The sequence below is a fragment of the Rhyacophila brunnea genome, unplaced genomic scaffold (genome assembly GCF_057557595.1).
Source record: "Rhyacophila brunnea isolate RB1 unplaced genomic scaffold, BYU_Rbru_1.0 scaffold_4, whole genome shotgun sequence".
Classification (NCBI taxonomy): Eukaryota; Metazoa; Arthropoda; class Insecta; order Trichoptera; family Rhyacophilidae; genus Rhyacophila; species Rhyacophila brunnea.
The window spans coordinates 37,473,392-37,492,643 of record NW_028233068.1 but is presented as its reverse complement, the minus strand read 5'-3'; the positions used below and the strand labels follow the sequence as shown (position 1 = coordinate 37,492,643).

Below are 19,252 nucleotides of genomic sequence, written 5' to 3'. Positions count from 1 at the left end.
GTAATCAGTATGCAGGTATCTAATAATTCAAATAGCAATGGCGTCGGGGATATCTACTTACATATATATACTTAGCGTCTACTATATTCCCAAACAAATTATTGTTTATGAAATTAGCACATTCTTACCGCTCGGTGTTAAAATTGAGATAAACGATATCGATCTATAATGCTTGTATCTGACGTCATATATATTAGAATTATATATGTACACATATATATAATTATAATTGGCAAATTAATAATTAAGAAAACAAAGCCGACATTTATATATTAGAAAATGTATAAAAGTTACCATAAATAAAAAAAATATTTAACAAACACAGTAAATAATAATAATTGTATTGCTATTTTTTTAACTGGATACCGACAACTATAACTGTCGGTGCGACAGAACTAATCACACGCAACATACCGGTAATACCCAACACCCACAAACGCAACACTAGCGCCAAGGTTACGCCCCAAGTTATAGTTGTTGGTATATATCATATATTTCCTATGAGAAATATGAGTAAAGAACTTTAATAAGATCTAGAATAGGTAAGCCTTCCATCTCGCAAAAAATCCATACAATACGATTGAATGTATGTTTCATTTTTATTAGATTCTATCAATCTCATTAGGTATTTTACCTACGAAAACAATTTAGTAAGCGTGTTGAGATTGCATAACCGTATGTAATCCTAGGCGTTATACTTTGAAAGGGTTTTTTATGAACTATTAAAAAGTTTAAAATCTGAATTTAAAATGCTTAGTATTAGTAGTAGATTAATAAAGAAAAGTGAATTATAATAATTAATATAATGGTCTCACTTTCATAAATTAAATAAAAATAATGAATTCTGAACACTATAATACCGTTTTTGTTACCATTCTTACAGATATTTTCTAACATGATTTATGAGGATGCTTCCAATTGTAGCTAATGTATTTATATTATTAAATCAATATATAAACATTATTAATTCTAGTGCTAATGATGGAATAATATGCATAAACCTATTTTTTGGTGTAACACGCGATTACAAAATATTATTATTTTATTTATTATTACATTATTTTCTGCATTAAACGGAAACGTAAATAATATATTGATCTAAGTTTGTTAAAATAATACACTTAATCATTTTTAACTATACCAGTATAAATTAAAAACAAATATTTGATAGAATGTCGATTTACGTCATATTGGATATAATTATTACCGTACTTTAAAAAATAATATATTTTAGTTACATAGTCAGAATGTACACGTAGATCAAAATGAATTGGACTCGGATTCAAGGCTGTAGGTCTATTGATTTTGTACACTAAGAAATCATAATTAGTGACATATTCATCACCATAGCATTTTTCAAACGAGGTTTTTTATAATAGATTTATTTAAGTGGAATAGTTGGTAGAGCTACCGTCTCTCAAGCCGTGGGTGCGAGTTTGACACCCGCCAATTACGTGGTGTTTATTTATACCAGGAAAATATCTTAATACTCTATTAGTGTGGTAAAAAAAAAATTAATATTAAAAAAAAACCTTCCAATCGAATAAGAATATGGTGTTCATACCAGTGGCGAAGGGTGGAGGTAGGCTGTTAAGATCCAACATAAATAGACCACACTAAACTTTGTCAGTCATACGTATTTGTTTTCATTGAAATAAGACTACAATTTACAGATGGTGTTGGTTAAAATTCAATTAAACCCGGCGAAAACCAACCCATAATAGATAATAGTCAAAAAATACTCACCTATCTATAAAATATCTAAAATTATTCAATTGAATCATACATATATTTGAATATTTAACACATAGAATAATATTTTTTAACTATTATAGTTTGGTTTAGGCAGGGATTAATGAATTTAAAAAATGAACCAACGATATGTGTATCTAATATGTATTCTTAATCCAACGAGAAAAAAAAGAAGTATAAATGAAAGGGTGTGCACAATTTTGTTGTATCGCCCAAAATATACCAAAACTATTATGGTCTGGTTTAGGCAGGGTTTAAATGATTTTTAAAATCTAACCCATACCATCTGTAAATTGTAGTCTTAGTTCAATAAAAACAAATACGTATTGCTAACAAAGTTTAATATACACTTTTAATGGCGGATCTTAAGAGCCTATCTCCACCTTTCGCTATTGGTTCATACCTAGTTGCATACTTGTATGTATTTCATATACGCACGTGTTATTACAAAATAGCTCTTAAAAGAATGTCTGACATATAGGTTTTCCACTCATATCCGGTTCTACTGGCAGTTCCGATAATTTAACAGAATGTAAAATGTTGGATTACGTAAACGCATGAGGCTGCCTCGTGATAAGATTGGTACATTTTACCTACTGAGTTTGTATTGAGAGTGATATTAGTGGTAAATTTATGATGTTAAATCATTAGTCAATACTTTAAATACGTCGATAATCATTCCATTCTGATTTCGTAAATATTGAAAATATTTATGTAATATTTCACAATCTTACACCATATTTTAATTAACATGCTAGAAAGAACAATTATCATCTACGATGATGTGTATAATATGTATGTATCATAGCTTAATAGGAACTAGTATATCATAATCTTTACTTAGCGTGTTCTGAAATTGTAAACATGTTTATTGAATCAATAAGCAAAGGTATGTAATTGGTTATTTAGGGCCATATGCTTAGTCATTATTAATGTTAGGTGGCTGAAATCGGCGGTTTACTGGATAGCGATATCACTAAATTGCAGCGGAAATGAGAAATATGAATGTCAGTGGTCAATCAAGTGTATCCGTATCGTAGGTAGGTACATATAATTCAAGAAAATATTATATAATATTTTGGTACCTTGTATAGGTACCTACTAATACGAAATACAAATAGAAACTTATCATTTTAGTGGTTCCAGCTATAATATTTTAAATTAATTTGGCTAAATATAATTATTATAGTGAGTAACAGCCCTCGAGATAAGTAAACAATACAAGTTAATTACAAGTAAAAAAAATAGTTGGGAGCAGTTTTCACATCAACACATCCCTATTTAAGTAGGTACGCATATAACTAACTGACTTATATGGAATGTTATGAAGATTTCAGCAACATTAGATTAAGCTCAATAAAACGTGTATAAGACGTTATTATTATATTCATAGTAACGTAACCAATTGTAATGTGTGTATCTTGATGTGTCGGTAGGTCCTACAATTTAAATTCTAAAACGCTAAAAACGAAAAAGATAGAATCGATATATTTTCTTATAATAATGGATCAATGCAGAATAAGACCACATTTACATTGTATCAAAAAGTCATGTAAAATTTAGTATCGTATATTCGATCAATTTACTCAACTTGATTACCTATGAACTGCACTTGGAGCTTTTTAATCCTAAGCTCCTCAATTATGATATTCACTTACATGCTGAAATATACCTGGCCACATTAAAATAGAAATATAATAACCACACACCGATCTTGAATTTGGCAAAAGTTGTTTTTTTTATCTAAGCAGAAGGTGAGAAGATGAATTCGATGCGAATTTCGCGGATAATCGAGCGGTATTGTCCTCACTCAGCGGGAGACATCAACGCATGGTTATTTGTAAAACCTTCAAAATTACTTATACTGAATGAATCAACGGAGGTCATTCAATCTATTGAAGCATTCATTAATCACCTAACCAAACGTATAATTCAAGAAAAAAGCATTAATAATTTCGTCAGATACATCAATTTAATAATGACTGAAAAATATCATACATACAGGAACTTCCATTATTATTGAACTAACCTACACACAGTAGGTTAGTAATATTAACATTATAGTTTTGTACAAATAAAAAGTCCTTGACTCATCAATTTTTCAAAAATATAAATTTATTAATGGTCATATTGATTTTTGATACTAACATGAAGATATTAATACAATCAGTATAGTTAATAAATTGCAAAGTGATCGTATGGCCACCATCCTTATTACGTTATCTCATAACTGGATTTTCTACTTCTATTATACTAAAATATTTTATCATCATACAAATTTACAGCTAGATTAATATCCAGTGCGGCTGGATGTTGTATAGGGTCACTGAAAACCACTTTTCTGAATCAAAGGCGAGATGCAGCTGCTTCAAAGTTACACCTGATTTTTTTGTGGCGATTATAATAAGTATATAATTTGAACCATCAAAAGCAATATACTTATAAAACGCAGGTATTTTACGATTCGATTCGACGTATATACTTATAGTTAATATTACATATTATATACAGAACACAACATTTGTGTTCAGTTTCCACCTAAACCACAAGTTATATAAAAGTTTCCAGTTTAATATTTCTAATGTTATGTATATGCGTACATCTTTTTGTAAGTTAATAATAAAGTATCATATTTATTGTATGTTAAGTTTTAAATTAAACTCTATTTTCGCATTGAAAATTATATGCATTATTAATTTTGAATCAATCCATTAAAGTTTCGAATACTGTTTGAAAATTAAAATATCAATTAGGTATGTGTCACAATCATTGAGCGTAGATTGACTTTAATTACCATACCTACGTAGTTATGTCTCGTATTCATATATTATATTAAATATAAGTATAATTTATATTCCGAAAATTATTTTTATAGATATATTTAGGTAATACCCACCACAATGCAAAATTTCTTTTCTTTCGACCATGTCCGATCCTAATAAGATCAAATGGGCCTCCACAGAATGAAGGTTTGTATTGAAAGATTTTGTTTTTACGAGAAATAGATGTCAGCCACTTGCTCAACCTATTAGGTCCATACTCTGACTCATACACAAATTGAAAAACAATATGTGTACTTGTCAGACCCAGAATTCGAAACTGGGACCCACGGCGTTATAGTCCAACTCTTAAGCCGCGCGGCCACCGTGGGTAAAACAGCAAAATATAAATCGATACCATATTTCAATGGCGAAACCACTAAAAAAACGAGTTGCAATATAATAAGATTTTTTTGCAGAAATTCTTATTTTTAAATTTTAAAGCAATGATTTTGAGGAAATTCTATGTTTTTTTATATTTAATTTAGTAAAATTCAGTAATGCACAATGAAATTTTATAATTTAATAACTAATTAATCCAGAAAGTTTAGTATATAACTGAATAAGCATTAATTTCATAACGGGTTTATCGATTTTATGACACCTTGAAGAAATTTTTGACTCTTTTTTTGCAGAATTGTAAAGATAAAACCTTTCTACAGCAAATGGCATTATTAACTAAAAACATTGAAATTTTGAGTTTTTTTTAATTATTAAAATGGGGTATCGAAATAAACATTAATAAATAAGACGTATTGCTATATTACATTTTCTTTTTTTATTCGTATGTAGATAATATGTTATTATAATAACAATGAAAATATCATGAATCACGAGGAAGAAAATTCGTAGATTTACTTACTAGCGTAGGTATTTAATTTATTGAATTTTAGTTATATGATATTTAGGTTCGATTGGTGACAATGTTATTCTTCCGTCTTCATTGCTTGATTTTATCCAAATTGAAGTGTTGACCAAAATGCCTAATTATTAAAAATACTATTATAACAAATTAAATTTTTATACCGAATGGTACCTATTTTATTTAAATATAATTTACTTGGTATAAATCCATTGTACAAGAGTATAATACTAATAATATTAATTGATGTATGCGAGAGATGTTAAGTTGCGGTTAAGAAAAAATATTCAATATTTTTTTCGTGAGTAAAGTAAGTTCGTGTTACACCAGATACAAATCGATTTTTTTAGTTTAGATAATTATGTGACAACCGAAATAACTATTTAAATTACGAGAGAGAATTTGTAGTTTCAAGCCTTTATGAAGTTCTGCTACTATGGAATAATCTATCTTGTTTCTACTATTCTGTGCTTTCACACTTCGATTCAAAGACAAAATTTTTGTTTTATTTAGTTGATAATTTATGGTCAATTTGATCGTTCAGTTTGTAAAAGTTGGTCACAGTTCGATCGGAACTAATTTAGATTCAAATAATTGGTACGGAACGTGTAAAAAGCTGAATGCAAAATCTTTTACTTTTTTATTAAAGAAAGTGTCAAGCAATACTAACGAAAGGGTTATAAGACTGTAGGCATAATTGAAATGTAATTTAATCAGTAAATAGTAAAACTGCAAAATGACAACTTTTGGAAACTACACATCAGTGGCGAAGGGTGAGTTTTAAAAAGAGCATACTTATCGGGTATACTTACGGGATAATACGATATTACTACTTATGACTATGAAATTTCAATAACTCACTGGTGAGATAAAATTTAACAATTTATACTTTATATAATGTATTTTTCTAAACATTATTTTATACACATCAAAAATAATTAGATGACATTATTTTTTATTTTAAAAACAATCTAAACTTATTTATATGTGATTAACTTATCTTACGAGCCTACCGTATTATATACATTACGGTAAACGGGGCTGAGGTCCGTAAGTTCATATTAAAAAATCTGACATTCATCGCTAAAAATAGTTGAAGAGAGATGGTACTGTGACATTTTTTAACCTTTGACAGATGGTTCTGTATATATTTTAAATAATACATTACTACATATACCTACATGCGACAGAATGGTCTGATGTCTTTGGAAAATTAAATTATTTTTGTAGAATATAAAATAATCAAATTATTATTTAAATACGTTAATATTCAATTAAAAATTATTTTTCTTAAGATGATAAACTTTAAATAATAGCCTAGTATGAATTCGTCGCCAATGCTACACATGGAAGCTATATCCACATGACCTGCTACATGCATGGTCAAAGAATAATACACATAATGATGATATTAATATATATCACTATAAGTATGTGTATAATCACAGTACAAAATGGCTATTTATAACATAGTTATATAAAAACGTAAATTATAATAAAAATGTGATTTTTTCGGCCATTACGCGATATCTCAGTGGTATTCTACGCGTGATGTTTTCGTGAAAACTACGTATTTAACTAATATGCTGGTTGATCTGATTACACGTGCAACCGACCGCGCGGTCAATTGTCCGTGTACGTATTATTCATAAATTATATTTGAATTAATTATCCGCACACTTGGGTAAGTCCAATAAACATAATTTTATGCAGCTCTCATTAGTCATTACTTATTACCAAAAAGTAAAAGTGAAGTTGCTACATAAATGCATAGCATTATAATACAATCGAATTCATAACATTCACGCTTCGACATAATACTATTATAACAGTCATTCTCATTATTAAAACCAATGTATTGAATCGCAATACCTGACTTAATATACCTGCGTATAATGCTCTACAAAGCTAATTGAAGCATTGCTATAAAAGGGAACGCTTATTATAGAAAGCATTTTTAGTATCGATTAAATAATATTGTTGTTAAACCATTAAATTGTAATGATATACCTACACGTACCGAATTAACAACATGTTCACTTCGTAATGAACATTTCATATTTTTCTAAACTGTAACTTCGCTGTTTAAATTTACGTCACATATTTCCAAATTCATTTATTTAAAATTTTCGTTATTCAGGCTATAAATATGATATCAAACACAAGATAAAATTGACCTTGTTTATTTTCAAAGACATTACTATTGCTTATAAAATGAATGTATTTAGTAATTTTAAGATTTCCGACGAATAATTGTTTTTAGAATATAAAATAAGTTACATATTTTTATTTCATCAGCACGTCCTCCCGCCATTTTATATTAATTAAAAATAATTAATAAATGAATATGATTCGATTTAACAAACACTGTAGGTACTGAGATTTTTTCTGTAAAATTAAAATTTCCTGTAAACTATCTACGCAGATTTTTAAAACTCGCTTTAATTTCATTTTATTACATAATTATTACCTATGAAGACATCGTAACCTACAGTGAGGGGTGTATTTTCAAAGTGAACTTATTCCACTTAAAAAAAAAACTGTTTACGGTTTTGATGTAACATAATATGCTTTTTTGGAATAAGTTACCGATTTTGAAGTTGATTATTCTACTGGATTGAATGGTATTTGGTTCTTATATACAAAAAAATACTTGTTCAAAATGTTATCTTTTAAACTGTGGCACTAATGACTCATTTTCGTCAAGTAGTGGTAAACATGGCATGGTTTGATTGTGTCATTTTTAATACAAACATTATCATAATAATAACAATTATAAGTGGATTAGATAGTTAAAAATAAATTATGAAATTTGATATTAATTTCTACTATTTTTTTGTGTGGTTAAATATATATTATTTGTTGATGGACGTTTTATTAGAAAATAATTTCCGTAGTTATGACATTATCAGTTTTATTTTTTAAATATTCTCTCGACGTCGGTATTATAATATAAATTTCATTGTAAAAATATGTAGGTACCTAAGCAAAATAAAAATATGAATAACTAACATACTAGATAGGTCTTAGTTATTTTAAATAAATATGTAGAGTTTAATTAATATTTCAATACATAGTATTAGTATTTAGTTACAGAGTAATGATAGAATCTAGTAGTATGTATATCGCTGTATAATATAATAATAATATAATTGAGTTTTTTTAATTGTATAGACAGCTACTTATACGCCTCAGCCAAATGACGTCAATATATAAAACCTGATCTATATTTTGTACATAATATCCGCCGAACAGTCATTACTCGGGTTATTTTATAAGATTTTTTATTCGAAACATAATCGAGAACAGAATTTGAATACATTCGGTATAGCTATGTGGTTCGGAAAAGCGAGTTATATGAAAATATTTCGTGAGTTATATCACCGATTATTTCACTAACAATACACAACGGTCCAAAAGTTAACGCATTTAAATTATAATATTAGACAGCAATATAGTATTGGCTTATGAAGTATTTACATGTTACATTTTCAAAAAAAATCTGTTGATAAAATAACTTGTGCCTATAAACAATATATAAATATGAATATTTTAATAAGATGTACATTTTCCAGATGTTAAAAAATATATGCATTGGTGTCAAGAAATGATATTTAATAATATTACATAACTTTATCTTTGATTGCCGGCAACGAGCGGAAAGTTACATATTATTTTAATCAGTTTCATAATAATTTCATATATTAGCATTTTCATTTGATATAAGACTAATGAATAATCTTTTCTTACACAAAATATTTTATTCGATGTATAAAAATTATGTTATATTGTATGTATATGTGTGCTTCATTTTCCGATTTACTTACTATTTTCCGCGTAACAATTGAACTCGCATACACAAGCTTACTTTATTACTATTAAATATTCAATGTGATATTGAATAAACTAAATAATCGCTCTAACACTGGAAAACAATAGGTACTTGGTATGTTGATGTTTAAACAAGTAGGCACATATTATGTACAAGTAGCTTCTAATTAAAAAACAAAGTAATTGACTGTTTTTATATCTTCACATACCTATAGATATATACATGAAACTGAATTCAAATATCTAAATCTTATGTATGAAAATAAATGATGAATGATGATGAATGTATAAAATATTTAATGTTGTTATTATTTCCTTACGTATATAATTTAAATAGTTTTACCCGACCTATCTTCCTAAAAATGTGACCAAGAAGTATTTGTTTTCTTGGAATTAGTAATACTAAATTATTTGAAGTCAGATAACTATTAATATAATGTTGAATACTTTACAATCATTATGTTTTAAGTCGATTAGTTTAAATAGGCATCAATGCAGTTGTTTACGTTTAATTCTCACAACCTCAATTATGTTTGGAACACTTTTTTTCACTACATAACATTTGATAATAAATAATTTCCCTTATAATTTTAACTCGTACTTAAAGCCAATTAATTACCTTAAACCAGTACTTTTTGTCTACTTTTAAATAATTTAACAACTCTTAAATAAATAAAGAAATGGTAAAATAAAAACTGCTAAGATATTAAAAGTATGTGGTCAATCAGCGATAGATTTTTCGAGAACCTCGCCAGGAACCCATCATTTTAATAACTTCATGTTGTGATATATATTTCCTAAACATCCTGTTTGGATTATGTAATTGTTCTGATTTCGCTAATTTTATTACAAATTAAAAATTTATCCGTTACGCAGATAAGCAAGCACTCACTATTGGCAACTAGTCGGTAGTGAAATATCTACACACTTATCCATTATAATATTTCGAAATAAATGGTGGTGAAAAAGAATATTTCAATCAAATAATATATAACAAAAATATAATAATAATAACAACGAATTATAATGCCGTTGAGTGTTCTAATTATCGAGAGTTAATACGAGACATCATTTCCGGTGTTGCGATAATCTATTTTGATATTACGTTTTACGGTGAATCATTAATTTTAATATGTTTAGCTATAATCAAAAATAATCATGGCTGATTCAGCGATAGTTAAATGTATAGATGCTTGATAAAAATAATAGCTTCACATTGGTTTAGTAGGGGAACTGTGTCGAATATGGAACATGTTCCTAATATTAAATACCTGCTTGATTTCCTGGAGAAGAAGGTAGGCACTGACATCCAACAAAGACTTTATAAAACGCTTTCTACTATGTAACTAGCACGCCTTACGAAAAAATTATAGTATTCTTGTGGTAACAGAATGTGGCATAAAACAATTTTATTTAAGAAACATTTTTTTATTATTAATCATTATTTTTTCCACAGTTGACTCTTGTTTACACGTTTATTAATATATAATGTAACTCTAATAGGATATACCTATCCCCAGCATGTACCTATGGCAAAATTCCAATGTTAATTACTAAAATTATCCAATGATCGGTAAAGTCCAGTCACTGACCAATATACATCTTCCAAGAGTTAAATTATTAAATTGTTTATAAAATTTTACAATTACCACAGATACATGTGTTTGAAATAGTTGATACCACATTAAATATAGTTTGGACAGTCCATATCGTAAAAAAAACGCATTTTAATTAAAGCAACACTCCACATTTACATTTCCACAAGTTTTTCAATATACCTACTAACTGGAGAATACAATTTTTTTTTAAAATATATTTCTTCAGTTTTCTTATATTGTTAAATAGTTTACGGGCAGATGTATGTTGGTATGTAAGTACTACGCAGTATGGTTATCGAAACTTAAAACCTAATTTATCCATTTTATCTGCAATTTTTGTCATATCTAATACATTAGGAATTTAGCGAGCAAATAATCGAGAGTGTATTATTACACGAAATTCAACATGGTAACTCAATTATCATCAATCAAGTATGGTAAATCACTTGTGCAATCAAAGGTATACTAATATCAGAATTATCTAAATATAAACCCAATCAAACGTTTGATTGTTATGTTATGAAGAATCGAAAATTGTATACTTACGCATTTCTAAAACAAGGTTTATTTGAATACACATATTTAACATGCAGATTTATCATCACTCTTGACATTTTAGCGATATACTCGTATATATATATGAGACGTTGGCCTTCTTTATTACACATTTATTATATATTTTGGGGTTTGATTAAAAATACTGTGATTTAATTTACATACTATATACTATTATATAATTCAAACGAGTTATTTAAAAAAAAAAAATGTTTGAATGCATTGGTCACATTTTTTTCTTATAACGGTTCTCGTACTCCGGTTCATAAGGTGCTGGCTTTTCATCTGGGGGTTCCGGGTTTGATTCTAGGTGAGGTCACAGTATATTTATGCGATTTTCTCAAAGCCTGGGGTTATGCGATTATTCACTTCTATTACTAAATTACACCACGGAAATTGTAACAAGTGTTGTCAAATATCTTTTTTTTAAATATGTAGGTAAGTTCCTATCTATGGCAGTTAAAACCTCCGATGTGACAATTGTGTTAAAACAACAGTGATATTTAGAGCAAATAATAGAGTGTGGCGTATATGTAATAACCACAAAGTCTACGTGAAATTTGGGGAACACAATATAATCTAAACCATCAAAATTTCCATAAATTTCGGGTGAGATTCAACGAATGAACCTAGGCCGGAAAGTTTTTGATGAGAATAATTTATCTGGGCGCAGAAGTGTAGATAGACTCAAATTGCGGTGTTTGGATTGTGTGGCCCAGTATGCATGAGTGATTGAAATCCTGGATTGAAGGAGGATTCAGGAGGCTAGGGCTCACCCGGGCACTAATAATCTAATGGATCTGAGTTTTGTACTATTTCCATTTGAGTAGTTTTTTCCTTCGTTTTGTTGAGTGTACACAGTGCCTGAAGATGCCGAAAGGCGAAACCCGGGTCGCAAAAAATTACTCAAATGGAATAGTACAAAACTTAAATCTATTAGAATATATATATTACACCGTATAGTTCAGTAAAACCCTATATGTACTATATATCAACTGGAAATGTACTTTTGAGGCGTTTCCAAAATATGTATGGTCAATAAAGAAGGTTCATTAAGTTACTGATACAACATTTCATTTTTTTAATGTTATATTGTGAATGTCTTGAATTTATAATTTGTAATATTAAATACTATGATTAAAATAAATGAATTTCTCTTAAATTCCGTAAATTTTAATTTATGTATTGGTATTCCACCAAGAATTTGCAGTAATATACCATTTGAAACAAGCAATAGTCTATAGTTGAAATGGATGCATTAATAGTGTACCTACCTATATTAATTTACAAAATTACATCGCCATATCTATAAATATGAGTAGCAGGCATAAAATAAATATTACATATATTATTATATAACACCGCAACCGAACGATAATTTGCCAACCATAATAATATTGTGATGATCTCAATCGTTTATAATAGAAAGTTTTGCAAATCTAATGAATTGAAAATTTGACAATAATCATTTCGAGAGAGCGATTTTGGCGGCAGTAAAATGAAAGTTTATCAAATTTACGATATTGGCAGACCTATTCGACGAAACATTTTCGATATTGAAACCCGCCGAAAAGAGATTTTGCTCAGAGATTAATACGTATTACCTAACGAACGATGCGTTGTCGTTTCAACAACGCCAATACTAATACATTATTATATCAACACTTGCAACATAGAAAAAGTTTTAAATATTCATTATTGTTAAATTTTACTCAACCTATTTTTTAGTTGTATTGTAGAATATATTAAAAAAAAAAAAAAAACATAAAATTGACAACAACAGGTGCAACGCAACTATCACATCGCTATAATAAATAATAAAATTTTGTTTTGTTGATGCTGAACAAAACATTTATTTAACTACTTATATAACTTTTTGAGTTATTGGCAATGACTCAGTTTTAAGATAGAATTAACAATACTTCCTTTCAAAATAATTTTAATATTGTTATACCACCCTATTATTATAGTCTATCTTTAATGGCACTATTTTTGATAAAATAAAAACAAGAGCTTTTCCTGTACTTCGAAAGACCCATAAACGGTATTTCTTAACAAAGAGATGTTTTTAACCGACTCAACTTTAACTAAGAAAAAAATATGATTATTTGATAAAAGAGACCGACCCTGATATTTAATGAAAGGTTGTTTTGTTGCGATAATTTATTTGGTTTACTTAATTTAAGCAAGATTTTTTTTTCAAATTGTCTTTGTTTATATAAGCTTCATAAACATATATATTACAAATTAAACCTTCGTAATCAAATAATAAAATTTTATTAATATTATAATAACGTGTTCATAAAATGAATGTTATAATATTTTTAATACTATGATACAATAGAAGTTATTATCGAATAATATCAAAAGTATCAAAGATTGCATTATTCCTCCAAACAATCTCCGCAATGGTGTGATACCAGATATTGCATATTACACAGTCTTCACTTTATCACAACACAAACAGACGTTTTCAAAAAAATATTTTTAACAAAATAATGTGCACTGAAATCTAAAAAATATTGTAAGTGCAACACTCAACCACACATACGGAAATCATAATAATTAAACAATTATTTTATTACCACACTATTGAGAACTCGATTTAAAAAAAAAATACGCGACTCGCTGTGTAACCACGGGTACTTTTCGCTCGACGGCTGGGCTAACACTAACTCTGGCCAGAGTGGCCGTCGCTTGCGGAGGCTCTCGAGAGAATTATGGCGCGATGACGTCACAAGGCCTCCGAGTGTTACGTATGTTGCGACCTGATGGATGAGGACTGATTTCAGAAACGCAACCAATCCACGAGACATCGCGGTTCTGTGACGTGCTTGGCAACCACCGCATGTACCTACCTAATTATCCAGAGAGCATCGCGGTTTTTATTCAATATGGATATTTTATGTGAATACATGTCAGTGTAGGTTACCCATTCACGCTTCTCATAATTTATATATTGAAATATTGTAGTATATAATATTATATTTTATGTGTAAATGAATATTTGGTAATTTTCATTCGAAATTTATGCGGTCTTTCATTTGGTTAATCTAAATATTGAAATAACAATTATATTGGATTTATTTGGTTGTAAATTAAAAAAAAATATCAGCTAGGACAACAAACAGTTACATTGATTACAAAAATATGTACTTATACAAATAGAATAGTGAAACAATATTGCAACTAGCAAAGTTTCCATTTATGAATTATAATATAGTTAAGCCTAACAAGAAAGAAAGTAAGAAGAACATAAGAAAAATGAGGAAGAATATTGAATAATAAAATTATAGACAAAAAAGTAACATTTTTTTAAAAATAAGTAAGTATATATTATATTAAGTATGTTATTTTTCTTTCATCACTTTATATGGAGAAATTAAAGATTTACAATATTTTTCTCTTGCAATGAAAAATATAAATTTTACAATTGATTTACCAATCGATAACTATAGATAATAATTATATCGTTTGACCGTGTGCGCTCCTTACCAAAGTATATAGGTCTCCACAGTTTGGAGGTTATATTAACAAACTCTTTTATGATGAAGGTTATTAACTAATTGCTCAATACATTCTTTCGTTACGCTGGGTCAAACACACATTGGAAAATAAAATATGATTTTATATACCCTATCCACGGGAACAAAATCCATTGTCTATGTTAGAGACAGCCACTCTAGTAACTTGCTCAATATGGTACAGATAGTATCTCATTATCATCATCAGCCTGAGTGTATCCACTGCTGGATGAAGGCCTCTCCAAGCTGATTCCACTTCTCTCAGTCCTGTGCGTTGCATTGCCACGTACTTCCGTATAACTTTATCATTTCATCGATCCTGCGGCCTCTTTGTCTACCTTTCAGACATTTTTTACCTCTTGGATACCACCGGATGACTAAATTTGACCAGCGATTGTCCCTTTTCGAGCTGTGTCCAGCCAATTTCCATTTGAGGTTTTTAGCGAACTCTATTACATCGCATACCTTTGTCTGTTTTCTTATCCAATCATTCCGATTTTGTCCTTTCGCGTTATGTCCAGCATGCACCTCTCCATACTACGCTGTGCTACTCTAAGTTACTCTAGAACTTACGCTACTCTGGAACTTACCCTACTCTGGAAATCTATTTTAGTAAGACTTTACGTTTCACACGCATAATATGTTATTACGAGAAACACACTGGTAGAACCTAATCTACATTAATAATGACAAAAATCAGTTTACCCTGTTTATAAGAGTTTACAAATTGATTATAAATAATAACAATATTATTTATTGTCTCATATAGCGTAAATCTGTCAATTTACGTTTTCTTTACTTTGCAAAATCCTGTGACAATAATGTATTATTTGAAAACTTCAGCTAATATCTACTACAAACAGAACTAACGGAACATTGGAAGTAATACTAATATTCCACTCCTGCTAGCCGAATCGTGATTTGACCAAATAATATTATAATATGCATAGAATGAATCACCTGCCTAGGAAGATAGTTGAAATAATTTACATATTTTCCAAATTTCGGCTTCATATCTGAAAAAAATATCACAGGAACTACATTCTACCTCGACAGGACGACCCGCTCTGCGGTCATGATCCAAAGATGCGTTTTATTATTCATTCATTGATAATTAATAATGTATAAGTCTAATTTTATTCATGGAAGCAGACAAGATGAGTACTAACTTATAAGTATTAATTAAAAATAATATATACAGACTTCGCCATGGAAACTGGTGGTGCTAATCAATTAATTGATTTAAACAAAAATAAAATTAAATATACAAAACAATAATATTTACCCATTTTGATTTTGTACATTTTCTGTTAATTGTATAATATATATATATAAATGTTAGATGAAGATTGTATGAGGCTGTTCGAATGTAAACATTATACAGAATACCAGGTAAACGCAACATAAATGATATAATCACGTCAATAATAAAACGTTAGCGACTCCACTATGACATACTTACGTATTTATTAACACGATTTACACATTCAACCTATTAATTAATATTATTTTATTATTAGATTTAGCAGTCTATAGCATTTACTCGTTTTATATATAGTTTTTCAATATAAAAAATCATTTTTAAATGTGCTGATTAAAAATTAATAAAATGACACATCTCTTGAAGTTTTTAAATGCATCTATTATATTATTCAATCATGATCATGACAGGTAGCTTTGTTTTTGTAAAAATGTTCTTATTTAATCTACGTTGGAGTATATTGACTTTATTTTGGTTGACTACTTTTATAAGTCTTGATGTTGCAATGTCGTAATGCATAACTGAATATAATCGAATAAAAAATTGTTCATTATATTTATTTACTTATTTTAATGTTATTACTTCCATAAGATGACTTCTAATTGTCTATACTTATAGATGTATCCTCAAAATTAATTAGAGCTACAGGGTAATCAAAATGTCAAAATCCTCAAATAAATGGGAAAGGACCAAGAAGAGCTGCTTAGTATGAAAACCAGTAAACTACATTACATACATAACTCGGTCACGTGAAAGTAGAAAAGTACAGCATTCCCAAATCGATATAAGGGGTCTAGGACGATTTGGCACCGGACAACTGAACACCACGGAATTCGAAAATAAATAGACGTTAGGTACTTATAGGTACTTTAAAAAAAATATTCATTATTATTATTTATACTTCAATGATTATATTATGATTTAATAGTTGGTAAGAATGTAAATATGCAGACGTAAACAATGATTTAATCGTGCATATTATGTTTAAGTTCCAATGAAAAAAGGGTTTTTTATTTTATATAAAGCCTTAGCATGGTAATTCTCAATCCGCGATAAAGAATACATTATGTTAAGAGTAAAATGAATTCAAACTAGTAAGTAGTAGATAGAAACTGATTAAAATACCTCGTCTACACGTGTATACGACAGTGCGGCGTCCAATTGTCCGGAGGCCAGTCGTCCCATTCCCGATATAAGTACAATGAAAGATAAACCAATCCAATTGGTTAAAAAAAATACAATTAGAGATTCTAGTTGCTATGACGCACGCTACCTGCAGTGTCGTGTATCTGGGCCCTTGGAGGACGATACTGCATTTTGTGGATTAATTATCTCTATGTTTGATATGAGTGAAGCTCCACTGAATTGTCCCGGATGGCAGATAGTAGAGCAAAGATTACCCTGGTGGTAGCCGACCTCCAATAGGGGATCGCCGATAAAAAAGAGACAACACCAATCTACTGTATATTTTATTACCTAGTTTAAAAGTTTTCAATTGGTCACTGCGATTGTTGAAATCGTTTAACCCCAAAACCATAAGACGATACTTCAGTGAAACGGCAAATAATTTTCAACTATAGGCGCGACGAAATTTTGGACTCGCTGGCAATCGGAGAGCGAACGTCGAGGTGTGAATACGTCAATTTGTTTCATGATGGCGACGGGGGTATTAATTTTTAAATCGTGTAAAGATGACTAAAAACGTTACGCATTTACTTGAAAAAGAAAACATATCAATGAATATATTATTATTGTTACTAATAGAACAATAAACAGAACATTAAATGGACGCATGTTTGGCAATGGATTTATATGACAAATTATATTTCGTTCGGCATGCGTCATTTGCACCCGCGACCCGAAATCCGCGCATCGCCTAGACACGATCTTTTTAGACCATGCCCAACTGAGATTTAGCCTTAATATTTCAACCTATTTTTTTCAATAAATACGTTGTCTTATATTTTGTATATATATATATAGATAGGTAAATAATGTCCTCAAATGTGACCCTCATATTTCTTTTTTTACTTCTAATAAATGTGTGTGTTTGGATCGAGAGTTTTCTACCAAGTTATTACTCACAAATAATTCAGATAAAAATAAATCTCCATATCTACTAATTTTATTTTGGAGAATGGTGATTTAGATTTTTTCTTTTCAATATATACACAAAAATCAGGATTACTAATTTTAATAGCCTTGGGTTTTTATTCTTACGAATATTGATAACGCATAATATACGCACGGAAATCAATAGTGATTACCTTTTCCAAATCTTATTCCAAAAGCATTATTAATTTTATTCGGTTAGATACGTAGTGGCATTTTTGTAACTGTTAAAAAATGCCCAATATTCAGCCAATTTATCTCAATCAAATTCGGCTTCGAGCGATAACCGGTTTTACATATTATACTCACTGATATAATGTGATGTAGGATTGCAGAACATGCTATAACAATACCTCGTAAGACTTGCTAACAGCATCACTTCTTAGTACTTTTTGACATATTATCATCACTGACATTATTTTACGTTAATATGTCTGCGTAATACGAAACTATTTCATATTTTTTGCCTAATTACAGGAGTCTCAATTGGACCAGTTTTGCGTAGGCCTTTATGCCCAATGACAGTAATGTGGTTAGTAATAGAGTGAAACAATCATAAATACCCATACTTTAATAAAACCATATATGATATGACCTCACCGAGAATTAAACCGGAGTCCACATATGAAATGCCATTAACTTCATAAAACAAAAATAAATATGGAGAGAATAGAATGCATGGTATTTCAAAGACAGATTTCCAAATTTTGGACATATAACTAGAAGATGAAAAGATTCGAGTATTTATATCAAATTGATGTACTGAACCGTACTTAAAACGTAATTTAAAAAAAATACAGTTGATTAGATTGGCTTAAACACATTCACTGCGTCCAACGCAACTGGAGCGTTGTCCATCAGGTGGCTATTAGATATTGTACTTAATTAAATATTAATTGAAAAGTCTGCAGCGAATTGATTGAAGGCCTTATCAGGAG

The 19,252-nt window shown here is 29.2% G+C and overlaps 1 protein-coding gene across 5 annotated transcripts in view; it reads right to left on the bottom strand.

Moving 5' to 3' along the window:
- snu (ABC-type transporter snustorr) overlaps window positions 1–19,252 on the bottom strand; it is a 226,544-nt gene that overhangs the window by 98,790 nt on the left and 108,502 nt on the right. The window contains exon 1 of one of the 5 annotated variants that reach the window (XM_085954810.1): window positions 14,003–14,090. The exons of 3 other annotated variants lie outside the window; for them this stretch is intronic. The gene's annotated coding sequence lies outside the window, so the exon portion shown is untranslated. Of the gene's footprint in view, window positions 1–14,002; window positions 14,091–19,252 lie in introns of those variants that run through there. One more of the 5 variants, XM_085954811.1, reaches the window with a different exon arrangement.